General features: G+C 40.0%; 1 long non-coding RNA gene across 1 annotated transcript in view; it reads right to left on the bottom strand.

Moving 5' to 3' along the window:
• Positions 1-21,402, bottom strand: part of LOC117532952 — a 23,809-nt gene extending 2,407 nt beyond the window's left edge. Inside the window, exon 1 of the long non-coding RNA XR_004566964.1 lies at positions 21,271-21,402. This is a non-coding gene — a long non-coding RNA (uncharacterized LOC117532952). The remainder of the gene's footprint in view (positions 1-21,270) is intronic.
• Between the last annotated feature and the right edge of the window lie 2,479 nt (positions 21,403-23,881).

Below are 23,881 nucleotides of genomic sequence, written 5' to 3'. Positions count from 1 at the left end.
TTTAAAAAAGCAGATTTCCTTTGTGTTGAAATACTGCTTGCATATTGTTTGACTTTCATCTCAAATTCCTTGTTGAGTTTATGCAAGACTCTTCAAATGACTTTATTGTGTAGCTATGAAGACAACACATGTTAGTAAATTATTTTAAGGTGTGTGAGTGGGGTGGGGGTGTAATTGATGACATATGATCAGCAATTTCTGGCCTTTAATACTTGACTTTGTTGTACTTGTGAGTGCAAATGATTTGTGTGTAAACCTCATTCATTTCAAAGAGATTTCAAATAGATGAACAACATCTGAAAGTTATCATTGTTTCAAATAAATTACACACAGAGAGGGGGGCGGGGCTTCAAGAGAGCCATGTTGGCATACAACAATACAACATAGATCACAATAAACGTACTCCAAATGTTTTTATAATTATATAGGATTATATTGATTATTGACTGATACCAATCCAATTCTCCCACCAGTTCTGCAATAATGTTTGTTAAATGGTTCTTGGACGTTTTGTTTTCATGAACTTGGACCTTGTTTCAGCAATACTTTCATGCTTTTAGCCGACATTGTTCTGTAAAATAAGTATTTAAGGTAGCACTTAAGGTCCTGAAAGTAAAAGTCAGGTTTATTTTCTGGATGAAGCTGCCAGATTAAATTTCAATTTGAGTACCTTTATCAAACCTGACGATACCACCAGCAGCTTAAATCTATTCCGACCGGGATTCTGGGTAACTTTTGGATGTATTTGACAAGCTTTTGTTTTTCCGTAAAACTGCAACTGAATTTCACTGTGCGATGACAGTGAGTGGGCCTGTCTAAAAACTGGTAGGAAGCTATCCTTGTGACTGATTATTGAGGTAAGGGACAAAACAACGTGTTATTTCCTTTCTTTAAAAAAAAATATATATTGTATATAATACATATTTATATACAAAGGTACTAGCTAACAAACCATGTAAGGGGACAGGAAAGAGAATGTACAAAAAGCTTCATCTGACAGTGTTGAAAAACAACTGTCAGACTGTCCCTTGTCTCAAGAATCGTGTCCTATTTACCAACTCTCTTGCTGTCTCTAGTTCATGTAATGTAATGTGTTAAGGTGGTAGGAAATGCTCTCTGAACTTCAGACTAATGTTTGTGTTCCGAACCATCTGTCTGGCACCAGAGCAGAGCAGAGAACCCAAGAAAAGACAAGAGACAGTGAGGGATGGGGATGGGGGGGTCGAGACGCTCACTCTCTATTCATGGATCTTAACCAGCCGTGAGATTGGCCTGGAATACCAAACACAGATACCTCCTCCTCCTCATGGGTCCTCCTCACTTCCACCAAACAGGTTTCCAAGGCAACACTACAGGAGGTCAGAGGTCAAAGTGGTGTAGGATATGGGGGGGGGGGGGGGGGGGGGTTGAGTGTCTGAACGTGGGTCCATCTGGATGAGTGACACGGCAAAATCAGATATCAGTCCTACACTACGAGTGGGGTGAGGCGGAGCCAGAGAATGCTAAGCTGATTAGCAAAGCATGGGTTTGATATCGATGTGTGTAGTGGTGATGGTGAGGGGGGGGGGGGCTGAAATCATCTGTCAACCCTCCTTGATATTGACATTTACAGCATTGAACATAATGGATAAAGAGAAGAAGATAGATCAGGGGGATGTTGGATGATGAAGATGAACTCTTCCTCTGAAAGATGACAGATGGTTCGTTTGGCATGCTGGCACGCTGCCACGTCAGAGCACTGTTTTCAGACCAGCCTTAATTACTCACATACAGGTGTTGAATATCAACTAGGCATACATCAGTTTGGCTCCATTAGCACCAATCTTACCCAGCTATATTTGGGATTAAAATAAAAAATTCCATTCTTCTATCACCAATTTGGTTCTTGGAATTTAAACGGTGGTAATGGTGCTAACGGATTGACCTGCAGCATTTGCGAGTGGAGCCTCACAGTTTTTCAGGTTGATATGTGAAGCTCATTAGCTAGCCAACATGTATCTAGCAAATGTTTAGCAAAATATTAGAAGTGAGGCTACTAGACTAACGTTAGGTCTACTGTAATAGCCTCACTTTTAATAGTTTCAAAACATTAGCTAGCACTAGTGTTTTGCAGTTGCTAGCAGCTTATTGGGATGTTATACTAGATAGACAGGCATTGTTTTGATATAATGAATTAAGCATTATTGTTAGTTAAGCATGTCAGCCTGCAGCCCCACTTCTTGTCTCTCTCTCTAACTCATTGCAGATGACTGCACTAAAGAAAAGGGCACAGAGAGGAAACCAGTTGTAAGATGTTTAAAAGTTCATTAAACATAATATATGCTTAAATGCATTTCAAAGAAGTTGTGTTGAGTTGTGTTGGAGTTTTTGTTATTCTACATTTTGACATCAAGATTTTCTGATTTTACTGCAAATGTATATCGGTTCCAAATATCGGTTATCGGTCTCCTTGATTACTAATAATCGGTATCGGCCTTGAAAAAGCCATATCGGTCGATCCCTACATGAAACCAACGTTGACTGTGTGTAGAATTCAAGAAATTATAATCTCCTGTGTTTCTGACATGTTGAAGTTCCATCTGTCCATCCTGACTCTATGGACTTTGATGCACTATAACATATAATGTAAAACTCTTAATTGTACTAATCGGGTAGCTGTGGCTCAGGAGGAAGAGTGGTCGGCCACCAATAGGGCTTTCACATCAACGCGATTCCCGTTCTAGCTCCGTGCTAGAGCTTTTCTGGTTCGGAATCGGTTTTTCTTTTCAGCCCCTGTTTTGTTCACACCGCCCAGAGCCCGACTGGTGCTGCCGCTGCTGCGTCATGACGTCACCGTTTACGTCGCTGATTTTGTCCCCAACAGTGTTACGGCGCTCACTAAAACAACAACTACAATGGGGGACTGCGTCGGGTCGATTATCGTGTTGCTTTTAATCATACAAAGCCAGATTAAATTAAATAACGACTTCTCCAAGCTTATACTTTTCTCCAGAGTACCGTGGTTCATTGTTTAATAATGTGTTTCATCGGCATTTACCGACCGCTGCAGTGCTGGCTACTCTTCCACAGGAGTTTATTCTCTCGTTAGCTCCGGGTTAGCTCACACGGCAGCAGCCGCTGTAAAGTATTCACTGTCTGACTGTCACACAAGCAGCTGATACATATCCCCAATTCCCCATAAGTGAATGTGTTTCAGTCTGAATTGACGCTGTTTGGCATCACAACGCTGTTATGTTTGCTTGTTTGTAGCCTTTATTTAACCAGGTGAAAATCCCATTGAGATCAACAATCTCTTTTTCAAGGGAGACCTGCAAATGAAAGTTTCTCTGGTATAAAATGGGTGATGTTAGCATAGCAACCAAAGCTAAACTGACTATCTTGACTACTTGTTGTTGCTATATTGTGGCATAAGCCGTTTTCTACAGGCACATTTTACCGGCGTATTTTTCATTATGATTCTACTTGTGATAGTCGGACATGACAACCTGTGCAGCCCATGTATTGATTCCATCCGATAGCTGCTAAAACAAAACGTCTGCCTGCTCTCCACAATGATCAATAACAGTGAACGGATGGTCAAAGTAAGGCACATATGAACAGAATCACATGAAGCCTGGTTAGTGTTGCCTGACTTTATAAAGTGTGTGTTTTTTTTATAAGTGTGTGGTTGTGTTCTAGTCACTTTGCTCAGCACTACTGCTTGTTACAACTTTTATTTGCCGTACTCGCCTGTTAGCTCAGGTTAATCTCGCCCCCCCCCCCTGACATAAGCGTGACGTATGCGGTTCTTGCTTCTAGACAGACCATTTTTTGGTGCTTGAAACGAACCGGATTCCAGAGCTTAGAGGCGGCTCCGCTGCGGTGTGAACAGGAAAAAACGGTGCTTTTCAGGCTCTAGCTCTGTTAGGATTTATTTAGCCCTGAGAGCAGGATGAACTGAAAAGAGTACAAGGAAGCTTATGTTACGGGTCCCAAAAGCTTGGGTACCACAGCAACAATAAATTATATCTGTAGAAAACAGAAAAGTGCAGCAGCAAGAATTAGACACAGGATCCGGTTGATCGTCTGGATTTCTTCTTATTCAAAATTCAAAGTACACATAATTACATTCAAATAGCTGTACTTTACAAACATATCACATTTCTCCATTTAAGTTATCCGTCTTATGTCAGTCAATTACTGTATCTCAAGGAGAAATTCAACATAGTCAATATAAAACACATAATGCTATCAAATAATACTTTCTATCAATATATCTATCTTTACCAAATATAACATATTATGGAGCTCACATAAATACACTGTCAGTGTTAATAAACAAAAGAACACGAGGCGATGTTCCTGCAAGACTTCACTCAGGTGAACAAAACATATTACCCGTGCGCAGCAGCTAACCTGCCTGCGAGCCTTCGCTCAGGTCACATTTACACACGGCGCGGCTGAAGCCCGCGAAAACGGCATCTATAGTTGCCGACAGTTTAGTATTTTTAAAATACCGTTACTATGTCAAACATGCTCAAAACTTTCTTACACCTCTAACATTATATCTCATTTACACAAGTTAACATCGATCATTTTCCTCATGTACTGACCTGTAGAAAACAGAAAAGTGCAGCAGCAAGAATTAGACACAGGATCCGATTGATCGTCTGGATTGCTTCTGAGGGGGCGGAAGTGTCCCCCCTAAAATAACCCAGGTGTTAGCTATGGAGTCAGATTTGGGTCAATATTCTAGCACGCAAAACAAGCTACTCACGAGCGGAAAATGTGCTTTTACACGCGCATGAAATGACCCTCGCGCGCAGATTAAAGCGGCTATGCGCTCGCTCGCGAGAGAGACAGCCCTCTTGCTCGCTCGCGGGAGTGTCAGCCTCACTCGCTCGCGGAGTCTGTCTACGCGAGCGTGAAAAGTTTCTGGCACTTTGGGGCGGAGCCACTGGACTTTGATTGACAGCTGCCAGGAAGCCCGGAGTTGCCAGGTTTGATAAATGCCTGAACTACCAAGAGCCGAGGAGTGACAGCAGCAAGATCAGTTGGACGAGATTGAATGGTAAAGTTGTCCATAAAAAACTATTATATTCGTAAAGTGTACAGCTAATATATATATATATATATATATATATTAATTAATTAGTTATAATTTATATAAAACAATATATTTTTGAGTGGAAAACTGCTAGCTACTGTCTGCTGTATGCACCTCCCTTACGAAATGAACTATAAATGAATTATAGTATTACTATAGTATACTATAAGAGTTGTATAGTGTCCTATAGTAAGTTTGTAGTGTTCTGTAGTATTTTTCACCAGCTAGCCTATTGTATTACAATAGTTTTTTCTGTAGTGCCATTAATTTATATTAATTAAGCTATAGTAGCCCTATAATATTTCAATAGTAATACTAGGCTATGTATCTAGATCTTTGTAGTATTCCTATATTATTTTAAATAGTATAACTATAGTAGCCTATAATATATAGTGTTTCTGTAGTTGTTTTTTAAACACACTATAGAACACTCCTAATCAGGGACGTGCACAGGTACGGGCTAATGTTGCCCGGGCATCGGCCTTTTTGCCATTTTTGCCTGACCTGCCCCTCTGGAGAGAGCCAGAGTTTTTTTGTTTTCTATTCTGGCCGAATCAACATGATAAGCCCACAATTAGTATTATAGCGTCTCGCTGCGGGAAACACACCTTGTCCGCGCTGTCATCTGCCCCCAGTCACGTGACTTTGTTTACAATCTGACAGCTGGAAGCAAAGGAAAGCCCTCCGAGTCCAACCTCATATGGCTATGGTGATCACACCAAATGCCTGCCCTGGCTCCTGCCCGTTAGAGGGACAAACCAGGGGACTTTACTTCCTCTTGACACCGTCGGTTACTTAAAAAAAAACCACCTAAATATACTTGTTATTGTGCTTCTGTCTTTCTGTGTCTTTTACTCTGCTCCGTAAACTCCCTCACCCTCGCTCTCTTTTCTTGATTGCCCTCTCACGGAGAATTCTCCGTGAGAGGGCAATCAAGAAACACTTCACTGTCCCGCTTTATTGGAGGATTTCTGCCATGTCTCCACTTTAGCTTGACCATCTCTGTTATTAAGTTATGGAATTCTAAATAAACAAGTAATTAGATACCTTACCGTTACTACGCTCATAAAGAATGATAAGAATAATGCGTATTGAACTGGTTTAATTAATTAGTGAGTTTATTTAAGGTAGGCTAATTATAGAAGCCCTATGTTATCAGTAGCCAACGGCAGTTGTTACTGCACAGCAGTAACAACGGTAAAACTACATTAAAACAGAATTGTCCCCATTGTTTCTTTAATAATTACTAACATTAGATATTTTAATGAGATATGTACTGCAAATAACGAATTTAGCAGTTAGACATAAAAGTCAACTGAGTGTCACTTGCAATGACAGTGTTGTGTTTTTATTTTACGAGTTTATGTTAGAATTTTCAAAAGGCCCTTTTTCCAGTTTAGAGCAATAGCCCCTCCAAATGTCTGTGCACGTCCCTGCTCCTAATAGCATATTGTCATAGTGAATGCATTTTATTACTACAGTGTTTGTAAAAGTATTACTATAGTGTTTTTGTTGGTGTTTCCGTATTAAGACTATATTATTTTAAATAGTACTACTATAGTATAATATATAGTGTTTCTGTAGTTGTTTTTTGAACACACTATAGAACACTCCTATAGTAATAGTATGATGTTGTCATAATGAATGCATATTATTACTATAGTGTTTGTAAAAGTATTGCACTCCTAGAATTAATGTGTCATTTTTTTTATATCAAATTAATTTATATATATAACGGTAACGGCGCTAGAATATTGACCCAAATCTGACTCCATACTCACTGCTCACCTGCCAAAGGTTCCACCTTGGCGCTACTTACTATTACTGTTTCTCAAACAGTACAGTTAAACCATAAAATCATATGAATGGCACCAAAATAAATACAGATAATGTTGAGCTTTTCAAAACAATAAATTCACTGTTTAGCAAAAATAAATAAAAGTAAATACACAAATAATTGTACCATTTTTGGGGTGTACCCATAGACTAAATGGACGTAGGGTCCGTGACGTCACCCATAGGATTCTGCAGAGTTGCCGTGAAGCCCTTAGTAGGTGGAGTCGGCCACTAACGGCTCGACAGTGACGTCAGAGTTCAACTCCCGCCTGCTCCAAATAAGGGCAAAGAGGCGGAGCCGAGGCGGGACCTGCTGCCACCGAGTTGGAAGTTCCAGAGCTAGCTGAAGCTACCAAGCTAAGCTAACATGCTCCCCATCTGCACGCTGCCGTCGCATTTTACGTTTCTAAGGTAAGCGGACATGAAACTGTTCAGCAAAACTATAAATAATAATCTAAGTTATTGAGTTTTAACATAATACTTCAGAATCTTAAAACCCCTTAACGTTTGTATGCAATTGTGCTAAATTCAACACTGGAATCAAGCAAATATTAATATGTTTGCATGACATTAGTTATTTATATTTTGATATCACTTAACTATACGTTTAATACATTTAAGTCAAGCTAAGGTACATGTGATGGTAGCTAGTTAGTGCTCTTACCTGTGAGGCCTCCTCCAAACAGCATAATAACCAGACTGTATCATTAAAACTAAGTACCAGTTATAGATCCTTGACTTTAGACAAACAATTCAAAAGACAAAATGTATTTAAAGACCAATCTTTATTTGAATGTGCCTCTTAACCTGAGATATTAGTTATACAGTAATAGTATTGACAATCTAAAAAAACTGAGCAACTCAACAGTCAACTTTATGTTTCTTATTGTCTAAAGCATTTATTATTTTCATTTTCCCCCTCTCATATTCAGTGTGGACGGATTGAGACAGCATGGTGTCCAGAGAGCAGCAGAGACTTCAGGGAGAAACCTCCGTGTGATGGACGTCCTGTCTGTTGGTTTGGAGAGGACTGAGGGTCTTTCCTCTGCGAGGAGGACCAGGCCTGATGGAGGAGCCCATGCTGGACAAAGCTGATACCAACTGCACAGGCCTAGTCGGTCACTTTATTTGACTAAATGTGTTTAATACATTTAATAGGTTTACACCTTCTGTCCATATGTGCTTTTTATTTAAAACATTTGATTAACTTTTGGTTCACATTTCAATAAATTGTATTTGTATTTGCTCTCCTTTTGTCCATTATTCTTACTGAAAATGTTAGATTACACATTCACATCTGACTGAAGATTGGCCCCATTTATTTGTGACTTTGCAAAACAAGGTACATGTTGTGAAGCTCATAAAGTGAGGCAAATAGAAATAATCAGCTGATGGAGTGTAGATGTGGAAATAGCTGCATTCGATCAGCTGACTGTGTTTTCACAATAAAAGTAGTTTCTTAGTGAATGTCCTGTACCGGTCTTAAAATCTCATAACATCAGCTTTTAATGTTCCTCTTGGATGTTCTTCTTGACCCTCAGAGAAGGAGAAAATGTCGTGTCTTTCAGGCATGTCCTTTCCTAACAAAAATGACAGGAAACATAAAACATATTATTGCAGAACAAGTGTGTTATTTATGAAAGCGGTGTGTTTGTGTGTTTAGGGGCTGTAGATATAATTATTTTGTAATTGTAATGTTTTTTTTTTATTTCAACAATGAGCTACAAAGACAATCAGATTATGAATGAACAGTATGAAGTTCATCAACATTGAAATATATGTTATTATCAAAATAATATTTAACTGTTATCAAAACGTAGTGCAACTGTAGAAGCTTGCTCTGTTGTCTCACTGAAAGAATCACTTACATCACACAATACCACGTTTTTTACAGACAATATTGAGAGATAAATAGTAGCAGTTCTCACTATGCGTTAAATATCTTTGCCTTCAATACATTAAATTAGAAAGCTGACAGTCATATTGCTTGTTATCATCTAAATGTAACTTTTTGGATGGAAAAAACCCTCAACTTAACTGATGTGTAGGTGATCTAGTATTTAGTATTGTTTAATGGAATGTATATCAGTGTATTCAAGTCAATACTTCATTCATTTAAACCAATATCTTTCTTGATTCTTTGTACAGTATGAAAAAATAGTCTTTGTACCTGAGCTGAAGTTCACTGCTGTGAGGAGTCCAGTTCTGTCTCTCACTCTCTGGTCCAGCCTGTCTGCATCACCTGGACACCTTAAACAAACAGATATATATATATATATCAGGGTTTCCGCTAGGATTTTTTCTCGCCGGTCAAATGTCCGGGCAGAATTTATTTTACCGGACAAATTTGAAACTTACCGGTCATATTTCAATAATAATAGTAAGAGTTGTGTAGCAGAGTTTCCGTTAGCAGGTAATTACCGGACTATGAGCAGATATGCTTCAGTTTAAAACTCAGTTCACGGGGCTCATTTTTATATTGCTTCAGTCTATAATCGTAACAGATCGAACAATTCAGATCCATTTTTCAATAAATGATTCCACAAACAACAAACAACATAATTATTACATTCAAACAAACTACTTGTAGTAGATGAAGTACATTATTCAAAAGTTTACATTAACTTTGAATAATAACACGGGAGAAACGGATCATCTCTTTGCCCCTCTCCCTCCCTCTCTCTCCTGACAGCCCGTCAGTTTCTCATGCAGCTCGCTAAACAGTGGGCGGGGCTTCAGGTGATTATGCAGAGCTGCGTGTCTCGGTCTGACTCAGCAGCTGATCTGATCTCTCTCTCGCGTGTCCGGTTATACTTCACTCGCGTTTATGTCCATATCGATCAGATCCAGCTCTCCTGATCGTTCTTTATATAGAGCACCGATCAAACTATTAAGAGTGAATATCGGCCGATAATGACCGGTGGCCGATCTATCGGAGCCTTCCTAATTATTACCAGACATTTTGACCGGCAGGTTTTGAATTTACCGGTTTTTAATAAATGTTACCAGCTAAAAACCGGTAATTACCGGCTAACGGAAACCCTGATATATATATGTAAAGTACCATGTGTACAAACAATATAACTGATTCTCTTCTGTTGAACATGTTGGATTGTGTATTGTCCGAGTCAGGGGCCTTTTTATTTTACTGTAACTTTGGAAGTTGTGTTACCAATGCTTACTGTTTATTTGATACCCATTTGGTAATGCAATTAATAAAAACAACAAGGTTTGGGTTCGTTCTTCAGATGACTGTGACGTTAACGTGTAAGCTCAATAATGAACTCCAGCTCAACCAACCATATTGTAATATCTAAGTAATCATCTTGAAATATGACATTAATAATTGTAATATACACACATCTTATTGTGAGGTTGATTTCACATACACTACTTCGACATTAGCTTGTCTACATACTTGAGCATAGCCAATTTAAATTAACCTTAGATGCATACAGTTCTACCTACATAATAAAATATCTCTAAGTTACAAGGATGTAACCTTATTTTATCAACCTCAAACAGAAGCCGTTTGTTCAACAGTATTATCCCACTTAACACTTGTCTATTTCGTTGTAACCTTTATATATACAGTCTATGATTTTAACTTGGAGGCTACGATTACAATCGTTAGCACCGATGTAGCTACCACTAGCGTACATGCTAACCCAAGCCTTACCATTCATTACGTAGCTGAGTAAAATCATTAACACATAAATAAAGCACTAGAATTTCACTTACCGCAAAACCGCATTCATGCACCGTCTGTTTTAACCGCAGAGCGAGTCACAATAGTCCGATATATAAGCATGAAGTACAAACAACCACGGCCGGCTACAAGTTGTGTTTCCTGGATGAGCTGAGCAGGCAGAGTCCCTGTAGCTAGCTTCACGGAGCAGCTAGCAGAGAGACAAGAAGCTAACAGCGGCAGGCACTTGACAGAGCCGTCACTCAATGTGACCACGCCCTAATTTATGCACACATTTTAAGACCTAATATAAATAAAAGGGTCGCGTTAGAAAACAATTCACTCACAGATCCATAATCATGAAGGTGGAATTTAACTATATCGATAATAAAAATGTATGGAGCCAGGGGTAGAAACATGTTTTTTTCTGCTGTAAAGTTGGGCATTTTAACATGGGGGTCTATGGAAATCGCTCCTTTCTGCAGCCATCGCCTATCGGCCAATATATGAACTGCAGTGTGTGGCACTTCCGTATTGGCTTCCCCGCTCTACCCTCTTATTATACATCCATGGCTCTACCCCACAGTTTGCCGCTTGGGTGTACCACACTTATAAAAGTTAACAACATTTAATTAAACAAATGATACGATGACACTAAATGAAATTCGCGAGTGGCCGGCGTCGACGGGGGCGTGTCCAATGCAAATCCTGCCGTTTTCTGTTTCTAAATTACATCATTCTAATGTCTGTGGTTATTTAAACATTCCCTAATAAACGTTTTGCAGCGTCAATAAGTGAGTTAAAAACAGTGTGTTTAGTTGTGCAACACCATTTCACCTTCAATTCACGGTTTGAAAACGTTAGCCACATGCTAATGCTAACCGGAAATGAAGAATCTTCAGAATAAAAGTTGTAAGTTAAAAGTTAGTGTAAACTTCCGGTTTTTCAGAATAAAACTGCTTTAAATTAAAACCCTGTATTTTAATTAGGCCATATCAACATTGATTTTAATTTCTTACAGCTCCGAACCGGCCCTGGAACCGCGTTGGTGTGAAAGCCCCACAAGTGAAAGTTTGGTGGTTCGATCCCTCACCTACACAGAATTGTTTAAAGCTGGCTTGGGTTCTGAAGCACTTGAAGTCGTCACTAAGACTAGAAAAGCACAATATAAATGCAGGCTATTTACCCTTTGCTCCCCAACACCTAATTCCTTCCCGTTGCAGAATCAATCAATATTGATAGTTTCTCTGTTGTTAGGCTTTGGAAACCAAAGGGCAAAGGCTTACCTAAAACAGCTTTGTCATGGACCATGCATAATCTGTGTATCTATCCAAACAACCAGTAAGTAAGAGGGTAAAGGGGATGTCTCCTGAAGTCCTCAATATATCAAATATCCTCAGAACACCCTGTCTTCTTCTCTTGTTACGTGATAACAGCTTTTTATTTGGTATTGTAGCTGTCATAATGAGGAGGGATCTATTAAGGAGGATGAAGAATATTTCTTTCAGACACATTCCATAGCTTAAGCATCTTTTAAAATCCCTTAATCGTAAATATATTAGGTAAACAGTTGTAATGTTTTGTGTCCACACTTTTATTATGGGATGATAGTCTGACCCCATCCAGCATTCACTTCCACAAGGACAAGCTGCTCTCATTTGCCTGGCTATGGAGATGCTTAAGACACGTCATCCAATTTGCTGACCTCTGAGGCCATGTTTGTGTTGTGATTATGAGACTCTCAGCTGGGTGGAGGAAACCTCACACAGGAGTCAGGACAGACACATTCTGTTGGCAGCCAATCCAATGTCCATCCAACCATCAGAAATTGATCAAATGTATAAAAAACGGGAGGGTTTTTGCATGTAAGTGGACCGTTTTGATCCGAATCAGAAATCCGAATCAGAAACGGGTTTATTGCCAGGTAGGTTCACACATACGAGGAATTTGACTTGATGTCATGGTGCATACATAAAATATAAAACAAAGAATCTCCATATAAAACAAAAAATCTAATATAAAAAAAAATAAAATGTAAGGACCCTGTAATAAAATATAGTTAAATAGCAATAAAATAAAGCAGTAATTTACAGCTAAATGGAATGCAATGAGTTATAGAATATAAAACATGAATATGAAATAAGAATATGTGCAGTAAGCAGTATTTATTTGAACATTGTGTGCATTAATGTAATGCATATAGAGTATACGTTGTGTCTGGGCCGGTAGCGGAGGGGTACAAACTGTTCAGGTGGCGAGAGGTTTTGGTCCTGATGGAGCGCAGCCTCCTGCCAGAGGGGAGGGGGGTGAACAGTTTGTGTCCAGGGTGGCAGGGGTCGGCCACTATCTTCCCTGCCCGCCTCAGGGCAGGGAAGATAGTGGCAATCAACAAATTAATTTAAGTATATAGGGGCATTTAAGGTGCATTTAAGGTGCATGACCCCTCCCAACCTTAAGCATTGTGTTGGCAGATCAGGAGTTGGTAAATGGAATTATATTGGTCTTTTGGGAGGGTAATGACAAACAAAGTATTTTAACATTTAGACTCATTGTATACCACTGAGGGCCAGGGTTGGGCTTACCATGTGTGTTTGATTCAAACACCAAAGACAGATGTTCACATCAACAAAGGACAAAGTGTTTTTCTTTTAACTGGGACCAATGTCTTTCCCTAAACTTAAACTAGTAGTTAAAGTTGTCTGAACAAAACCACCCATATTCAGGCGGTGATCAGAAACATTTATCTCAGTTAATTTTGGAACAGTTATACTGGTTATACACTGACACATTTGTTATATGAAAATCCAAGACAAAAACAGGAATGAGCAGCAAATGAAAAATTTCAGATCCAGACCAGAGAATGTGTTTGAACCAAGTGGCAAACTGTGGGGTAGAGCCGGGAAGCCAATACGGAAGTGCCACACACTGCAGTTCATATATTGGCCGATAGGCGATGGCTGCAGAAAGGAGCAATTTCCATAGACCCCCATGTTAAAATGCCCAACTTTACAGCAGAAAAAAACATGTTTCTACCCCTGGCTCCATACATTTTATTATCGATATAGTTAGATTCCACCTTCATGATTATGGATCTGTGAGTGAATTGTTTTCTAATGCGACCCTTTTATTTATATTAGGTCTTAAAGTTTGTGCATAAATTAGGGCGTGGTCACATTGAGTGACGGCTCTGTCAAGTGCCTGCCGCTGTTAGCTTCTTGTCTCTCTGCTAGCTGCTCCGTGAAGCTAGCTACAGGGACTCTGCCTGCTCAGCTCATCCAGGAAACACAACTTGTAGCCGGCCGTGGTTGTTTGTTCTTCATGCTTATATATCGGACTATTGTGACTCGCTCTGCGGTTAAAACAGACGGTGCATGAATGCGGTTTTGCGGTAAGTGAAATTCTAGTGCTTTATTTATGTGTTAATGATTTTACTCAGCTACGTAATGAATGGTAAGGCTTGGGTTAGCATGTAAGCTATGGTAGCTACATTGGTGCTAACGATTGTAATCGTAGCCTCCAAGTTAAAATCATAGACTGTATATATAAAGGTTACAACGAAATAGACAAGTGTTATGTCATGGTTGACACGTCTCATCAACGTTGCGTGGAAGTCGGAAACAGTACCGAAGGAGTGGCAGACCGGGGTGGTGGTCCCCCTTTTTAAAAAGGGGGATCAGAGGGTGTGTGCCAATTACAGAGGCATCACACTACTCAGCCTCCCCGGGAAGGTTTACTCTAAGGTACTCGAAAGGAGGGTCAGGCCGATTGTCGAACCTCAGATTGAGGAGGAACAATGCGGATTCCGTCCTGGTCGTGGAACGACGGATCAGCTTTTTACTCTCGCAAGGATCCTGGAGGGGGCCTGGGAATACGCTTATCCGGTCTACATGTGTTTTGTAGACTTGGAGAAGGCGTATGACCGAGTTCCCAGGGAGTTACTGTGGGAGGTGCTGCGGGAGTATGGGGTGAGGGGGTCTCTACTCAGGGCCATCCAATCTCTGTACTCCCAAAGCGAGAGCTGTGTCCGGGTCCTCGGCAGTAAGTCGGACCCATTTCCGGTGAGGGTTGGCCTCCGCCAGGGCTGCGCTTTGTCACCAATCCTGTTTGTAATATACATGGATCGGGTTTCGAGGCGTAGTCATGGGGGAGGGGGTCTGCAGTTCGGTGGACTAAGGATTGCACCACTGCTTTTTGCAGATGATGTGGTTCTAATGGCTTCATCGGTCTGCGACCTTCAGCACTCACTGGATCGGTTCGCAACCGAGTGTGAAGCGGCTGGGATGAGGATCAGCACCTCCAAATCTGAGGCCATGGTTCTCAGCAGGAAACCGATGGACTGTCCACTTCAAGTAGGGAATGAGTCCTTACCCCAAGTGAAGGAGTTCAAGTATCTCGGGGTCTTGTTCTCGAGTGAGGGAACAATGGAGCGTGAGATGGGCCGGAGAATCGGAGCAGCGGGAGCGGTACTGCAGTCGCTTTACCGCACCGTTGTGACGAAAAGGGAGCTGAGCCAGAAGGCAAAGCTCTCTGTCTACCGGGCCATTTTCGTTCCTACCCTCACCTATGGTCATGAAGGATGGGTCATGACCGAAAGAACGAGATCGCGGATACAAGCGGCCGAGATGGGTTTTCTCCGCAGGGTGGCTGGTGTCTCCCTTAGGGATAAGGTGAGAAGTTCGGTCATCAGGGAGGGACTCGGAGTTGAGCCGCTCCTCCTTCGCGTCGAAAGGAGCCAGTTGAGGTGGTTCGGGCACCTAGTTAGGATGCCACCTGGGCGCCTCCCTAGGGAGGTGTTCCAGGCACGTCCAGCTGGGAAGAGACCAAGGGGTAGACCTAGGACCAGGTGGAGGGATTATATCTCTTCGCTGGCCTGGGAGCGCCTTGGGATCCCCCAGTCAGAGCTGGTTGATGTCGCCAGGGAAAAGAAAGTTTGGGGCTCTCTGCTGGAACTGCTACCCCCGCGACCCGACCACGGATAAGCGGAAGAAGATGGATGGATGGATGGATAGACAAGTGTTAAGTGGGATAATACTGTTGAACAAACGGCTTCTGTTTGAGGTTGATAAAATAAGGTTACATCCTTGTAACTTAGAGATATTTTATTATGTAGGTAGAACTGTATGCATCTAAGGTTAATTTAAATTGGCTATGCTCAAGTATGTAGACAAGCTAATGTCGAAGTAGTGTATGTGAAATCAACCTCACAATAAGATGTGTGTATATTACAATTATTAATGTAATATTTCAAGATGATTACTTAGATATTACAATATGGTTGGTTGAGCTGGAGTTCATTATTGAGCTTACACGTTAACGTCACAGTCATCTGAAGAACGAACCCAAACCTTGTTGTTTTTATTAATTGCATTACCAAATGGGTATCAAATAAACAGTAAGCATTGGTAACACAATTTCCAAAGTTACAGTAAAATAAAAAGGCCCCTGACTCGGACAATACACAATCCAACATGTTCAACAGAAGAGAATCAGTTATATTGTTTGTACACATGGTACTTTACATATATCTATATATATATATATATATCTATATATATATATATATCATATATATATATATATATATATATATATCTATATCTATATATCATATATATATCTATATATCTATATCTATATATATTAGGGGTGTAACGGTTCACAAACATTTCGGTTCGGTACGTACCTCGGTTTTTTGGTCACGGTTCGGTTCGGTACGTTTTCGGTACAGCAGAATTTTTTTTCACAAAACATATATATATATATATTTTTTTATTATTATTAAACTGTGAATAATGTATTCACTCAAATAAATACAAAATATAATAAAATAAACATTAAGGTGCAGCATTTCGATGAACTGAAATAATCTGTATTTGAACTTTACTGTAGGCTACTAGTACTCACAAAACATAAACTATTAGTTTTGGGTTTTTTATTTTTTATTAAACTGTGAATCTTCACTAAAAAAAATACAAAATAAAATAAACATTAAGGTGCAGCTTTTCGATGAACTGAAATAATCTGTATTTGAACTGTACTGTACTAGTTCCTAAGCAGCCAGCTTGACATTATGACTTGCTTGTCATTGTATTTTCATGTTTTTTTAAAGAAAAATTAACTTGTCCACATTGCTTGCCGAAAGGGCAGATCTGCTGGCACTAACAATGTCTCCTGCTGTGGAGAACACCCTCTCGCTAGGGACAGAGGTAGCAGATACAGCCAGGTAGCGCTTTGCTAACATGGCAACATAAGGATATTTGGCGTTTGTAATAGCTTTGGCTCGGTCTGAACTCTCTGCGAGTGGTGGAGGCTTAAATGCTAGTGGGAGTTGGGTTTGCACTTCAGTCTTTTTTCTTTTGGTACCGGTGATATTCACGTTCGGGTGATGCCTTTTCAAGAGTGTGCAAGTTTGATGTATTGCCAGCCGCGTAACCAATTTTAGTTGAACAATGCCGACAAACAGCTTTGGTTCGGTCCACCTGTCTTTGTCCTTCATCCTTGTACGTAACTGCGAAACCAAAATGTTCCCAAACCGGAGACTTCAATGATGCTGGAGGATTTTCGAGCTCAACTTTATCTGCGTTCGCCATTAATTTTCGACAGTTCCTAAAATTACTGACTACATTTGAACGCATCCCTCTGACCAGCTCTCATAGTATGCCTCTCATCCAATGAAATGACTTGCTCGCTCTATGACGCGTTGAACCCAATGTGAGCAAATGACTCTGAATGCTGCGACGCAGCACCTGAGATTACTTCCAAAAAGTTGTTCACGTTCTCAATTTTTTACGTTTAACGTTATATTCGTTCGGTACACTTCGGTACACTTCGGTACACACCTGTACCGAACCGAAGGGCCCGTACCGAATAATGTCGGTACGGGTACGTGTACCGTTACACCCCTAATATATATATATATATATATCTATATATATATATCTATATATATATCTATATCTATATATATATATATATATATATATATCTGTTTGTTTGTTTAAGGTGTCCAGGTGATGCAGACAGGCTGGACCAGAGAGTGAGAGACAGAACTGGACTCCTCACAGCAGTGAACTTCAGCACAGGTACAAAGACTCTTTTTTCATACTGTACAAAGAATCAAGAAAGATATTGGTTTAAATGAATGAAGTATTGACTTGAATACACTGATATACATTCCATTAAACAATACTAGATCACCTACACATCAGTTAAGTTGAGGGTTTTTTCCATGCAAAAAGTTACATTTAGATGATAACAAGCAATATGACTTTGTCAGCTTTCTAATTTAATGTATTGAAGGCAAAGCTATTTAACACATAGTGAGAACTGCTACTATTTATCTCTCAATATTGTCTGTAAAAAACGTGGTATTGTGTGATGTAAGTGATTCTTTCAGTGAGACAACAGAGCAAGCTTCTACAGTTGCACTACGTTTTGATAACAGTTAAATATTATTTTGATAATAACATATATTTCAATGTTGATGAACTTCATACTGTTCATTCATAATCTGATTGTCTTTGTAGCTCATTGTTGAAATAAAAAAAAAACATTACAATTACAAAATAATTATATCTACAGCCCCTAAACACACAAACACACCGCTTTCATAAATAACACACTTGTTCTGCAATAATATGTTTTATGTTTCCTGTCATTTTTGTTAGGAAAGGACATGCCTGAAAGACACGACATTTTCTCCTTCTCTGAGGGTCAAGAAGAACATCCAAGAGGAACATTAAAAGCTGATGTTATGAGATTTTAAGACCGGTACAGGACATTCACTAAGAAACTACTTTTATTGTGAAAACACAGTCAGCTGATCGAATGCAGCTATTTCCACATCTACACTCCATCAGCTGATTATTTCTATTTGCCTCACTTTATGAGCTTCACAACATGTACCTTGTTTTGCAACGTCACAAATAAATGGGGCCAATCTTCAGTCAGATGTGAATGTGTAATCTAACATTTTCAGTAAGAATAATGGACAAAAGGAGAGCAAATACAAATACAATTTATTGAAATGTGAACCAAAAGTTAATCAAATGTTTTAAATAAAAAGCACATATGGACAGAAGGTGTAAACCTATTAAATGTATTAAACACATTTAGTCAAATAAAGTGACCGACTAGGCCTGTGCAGTTGGTATCAGCTTTGTCCAGCATGGGCTCCTCCATCAGGCCTGGTCCTCCTCGCAGAGGAAAGACCCTCAGTCCTCTCCAAACCAACAGACAGGACGTCCATCACATGGAGGTTTCTCCCTGAAGTCTCTCCTGCTCTCTGGACACCATGCTGTCTCAATCCGTCCACACTGAATATGAGAGGGGGAAAATGAAAATAATAAATGCTTTAGACAATAAGAAACATAAAGTTGACTGTTGAGTTGCTCAGTTTTTTTAGATTGTCAATACTATTACTGTATAACTAATATCTCAGGTTAAGAGGCACATTCAAATAAAGATTGGTCTTTAAATACATTTTGTCTTTTGAATTGTTTGTCTAAAGTCAAGGATCTATAACTAGTACTTAGTTTTAATGATACAGTCTGGTTATTATGCTGTTTGGAGGAGGCCTCACAGGTAAGAGCACTAACTAGCTACCATCACATGTACCTTAGCTTGACTTAAATGTATTAAACGTATAGTTAAGTGATATCAAAATATAAATAACTAATGTCATGCAAACATATTAATATTTGCTTGATTCCAGTGTTGAATTTAGCACAATTGCATACAAACGTTAAGGGGTTTTAAGATTCTGAAGTATTATGTTAAAACTGAATAACTTAGATTATTATTTATAGTTTTGCTGAATAGTTTAATGTCCGCTTACCTTAGAAACGTAAAATGCGACGGCAGCGTGCAGATGGGGAGCATGTTAGCTTAGCTTGGTAGCTTCAGCTAGCTCTGGAACTTCCAACTCGGTGGCAGCAGGTCCCGCCTCGGCTCCGCCTCTTTGCCCTTATTTGGAGCAGGCGGGAGTTGAACTCTGACGTCACTGTCGAGCCGTTAGTGGCCGACTCCGCCTACTAAGGGCTTCACGGCAACTCTGCAGAATCCTATGGGTGACGTCACGGACCCTACGTCCATTTATATATACAGTCTATGGTTTGAACACATTCTTGTGTTGACTGCATACACAGCATTTCACTGTTGCATATTTCTCTAGGGTTCATGCAATTTCACTTTTAATAGTTTTTGTATAGTGTTCAACATTGTTCTAATGTAAAACAATGTAGAACACCTACATTGTTTTAATGTGACTTTCTAGTATTGGCTGAGCTCGCTTGGAACGTCAGCTGAGGTATTGCAAAGGGAAACCAAAAAAGAGAGCCCAGTTGAGTAGAGACAAGCAGAGGCAATGCAGCATTATGTAACATTTAACGACTGCAGTTCTGCAGGTCATTGGTCACAAAATAAAGCAATGCAAAAAGTTTGACATGATGATTTCCCTAGATTAGATTATACAGTAAATCATTTAAAAGGGCTTTTTGTGATCACGTCGATTTTTTATGTATTGATATTTATTGAGGACCTTTGTTATACATTCTCTTAAATGTTTGTTGGCATTGACCTATAGCATGGTTCACTGTGATATTCGTGCCAAACCACCCACTACTACTTATCCCAGAGAAACCAGATGTGTACATTAAATGTGTTGGGGGGTGGACTTCTACCCTGAAACATCCACTGCTCATACACACGTTTATGTGTTTAAGTGCAGTGTATGTATGTTGAAACAGTTCATGGTAAAAACACCACCATGCTTAGTCCATCTGTCAAATCAAGTTCATCAAGAGTTTTCTACATAGGAACTAAACAACTGAACATCATTGGCATCATGGACATAAGATGACATGAAACCCAACCACATATCTATGGTTGTGGATAAGGGAGGAAGTGAAAGGCAAGCAGATGGGAATGTATAGCATGGTGGTGTTTTCCAGTGAAATAAGTTATAATTACGCTGTAAAACACAGCCAGAGGCAGCAGAGAACAATGCAGGACCTGCAAACACAGACTGTGTGACTTAAACACTATCAGCTGTGCTCACACTGTCAGCTCATTCAACCACTGTTTACACCCCTAATATGGCCCCTCTCTCTCTTTATGTCATTATCAGTCTCTCTTTACCCCCCCTTTATATCACTCTGTGATAGTGAAGTGTGGGAGAGTACATATTTACCTAAAGAGAGGTGAGACATTTCACAGCCACTTGTTGGTAAACATGGGCCATTGTCAAATATAATTTATTACTCATAAAACATGTGGAATGAGGCATCCCTAACACAAAAATAAAGACGTTTTCTACATCTGGCGAAATAGTTGGTAATTACTCAGTATTTTCAAAAAAAACATTCCTCTCGTCGCTGTTACAAGTAAACTACGGCTTCTATTTGATGACAGTAATTCAGTAACAAGTTTTTGACATGTAAATGTCTTCAAATCATTATAAGGGCAAAAACTGATTTTATTGACTTAAAAATTATCGTATTGCTTCCGCCAAGACAGGAATAATCCGTTCCACTGCGTACCAGCGGCTTGAACTGCAGCGTAACTTAAAATGACAGCAGCACTGATGGAGGTTTGTAACTGTCCAACTCTGTGCACATTTTCTTTCCATTAACCAGTCTTTAAAAACTGCCAGAGCCCATACCTTGTTAGTCTGTCTTCTTTTGCTGTTCCCGTTAGTGTTAACTTCCTATGGTCTGTTGTCCATAGCTGACGTGAAATCGACAGGACTTGATATGACTGCACAAAGTCCCTTGATCCTCAGTAGCAACAGTCATGTGATGCTTAGCCGCAGAGTTTAAGCGAGTATTAACAACCTCTGAAATGTACAAATTGACCAATCAGAATCGAGCATTCAACCAAGCCGTGTAATAGAGTGATGCAGGGATGGCGTATTTACCCGGAAGTAAGCTGCACATGGGTTACCTCGACAAAAAAACAATGGGATTTCTCCATAGGATTTTGGAAAATAGCTCGAAATAAGGGCTGTGGAAAACGAACCTGTTTGATAAATGCACGTTTTGTTCAGCCGGATAATGTCCACATGTCTACCATACTTTTATATTTTACGAATCATAAATCTAATCACCAGAAGCAAAATGCTAACGTTATGCTATAAAAACGAACTACAGCCGAGTACAGCAGGGTCGCACGACTTCAAGATCCATATTCAAAAATACAGATTCAAAATTGTACAAGTTGTAGTGTTTGTTTTAACAGTTCTCAAGGGCGCAGCCCCAGGTACTTGCTTTCAAGCAGAACAGGGGCAAACAAACTTAGCGGAAGTGTTTACGTGTTCGACAACTTCTGTAGTCCTATTCAGCCACTTGTTAACAACCATCGTTTTTCAGACACATAAACTCTTCAAAAATCACCAGTGGGGTCACTGCTGATGTATTTAATGTCGTAGAACAGAGCGTGATCCGTCTCTTACATTTGTGTCAACCACAGACCTTATTTTGAGCTATTTTCCAAAATCCTTTGGAGAAATCCCATGAGCCGCTTTCACACCAAGTGCTTTGCCGTATTTAGTTCCCAGTACTTAGTCCCCAGTACTTAGTCCCCCCAAACTCTTTAGTCCCTGGAACTGTCCTGTAGATCGCGTTCACACCGGAATAAGTCCCTGAGGGAGGATTACGCAAATGAAGCCGCTGACGTCACTTCTTCTTCTTCTGCTTTGGGTTTACTGGCAGGCCGCAAACAACTTCACGGCGTATACTGCCACCCGAAGTCCCGGAGTCCCCCGGAGTTGGGGACTGGCTTCAGTAGAAGCTGCTGGGTAGTGTCTTCCGAGTAAATCGCCACAAGCGCCAACACCTCCTCATCACTCCACCACTCCCATGTTTTCTTTTGTGTTGCTATAAGTTAGTCTCTCTCCGTTGGTGCGCTGGGCTAATGCTAATAATGCTAATGCGAGCAAATAAAATGGCGGCTTCACAAAACTTTTCGGAGTTTTACGGGGCGTGGTTTGCAATTCGCCCAGCCAACCCGAAATTGTTAATGTGGCCGACACACCCACAAACCATTTCCTCCCCAGGAAAGTACCACCTCTCTAGCAGGAACTATCTGGGGGTGAAAAGGATCGCGCGAACTAGGTACTAGTTCCAGATCTTTTTGGTGTGAAACCAAAATCCCTAGAACTATCGGCCTAGTTTCTTGGAAAAGTACTCCAGTGTGAAAGCGCCTATTGACTCTGAGACGAGGGAACCAGTAGTGGTAAAATTCTAACTGACTTCCGGGTTTTAGGACTCGTCACTGCACCACTCTATAATGTATGATAATTACAGCATGATATAGTAAACATATGCAAAAGGTAACAGGTTGTGTATCAGCATCTGATGAAGTGAAACTAGAACAAACCTGTGATGATTATAAAGAAAAATAATCCTCATGCAAGGTTTTTGTCCATAAAACTTTGGCTGTAGAGATGTTCCATGTGAAAGTTGCCAAAAGTAGACCTTCACCTGTCCAACAGTGATTATTCTGTGACCTGACCTCCCAGGGCTTGTGTGATATCATTAGCACACAGTAAGCAGTAATTAATAAACCCTGTTCTACTTTATTAGGACTGTCAGCAACAAGGCACGGAGCAATTAGTACAAGCATGCTATTTCCATGAATTACCACAAGTGCAGAACATTTAAGAAGCTATCAAAGGTCAGACTCATTATGGAGGACAGTATTTAGTGTCAGCTCCATTGGCTGCTGCTTATTGCTCAAGATGAATTTTCTCTGTCAGGACAAACACAGATATTAAAGTATTTGTATCGAGACTGGGGCATCTATGGTAAAAATAAAACAAGTTCAGAGATACAAGGATAAAGTATTGTCCTTGTACAATACAGGGCCATGAAGTAAGTGGTTCTTAATTTTCCGTGAGAAATACAGATACATGTTACTGTTAACAGGTTTTGGATGTGTGAAATTCTGATGAAACTTATTCTACCCCAGTTCCATTGATGTAGACAGTCATATGTGTCCTCCTCTCTCCTTCTTTTTCTAAAATCAATCAAACTCAAACACAAGTGGCAATACGTATTCAATCATATTATGTTAACTTAAATGATTTAAGCAACTGTTAAACCCTAATTGTGTGATAAGAGTTCACAACAGATGGTGACGATAAACAGAAAGATGGACAGACCAATAATGTTTTACTCACATTATCCCTGGAAAATATCTGGAGTTTTCCTTTCACACATGTACCACACAACAGGAGATTGTTTTAATGTCAGGTTCTCACATTGGGCTGCTCC

This window comes from Gymnodraco acuticeps, unplaced genomic scaffold, assembly GCF_902827175.1.
Source record: "Gymnodraco acuticeps unplaced genomic scaffold, fGymAcu1.1, whole genome shotgun sequence".
Classification (NCBI taxonomy): Eukaryota; Metazoa; Chordata; class Actinopteri; order Perciformes; family Bathydraconidae; genus Gymnodraco; species Gymnodraco acuticeps.
Note: the sequence above shows the minus strand (reverse complement) of the source record. Positions and strands in the feature narration are given on the sequence as shown.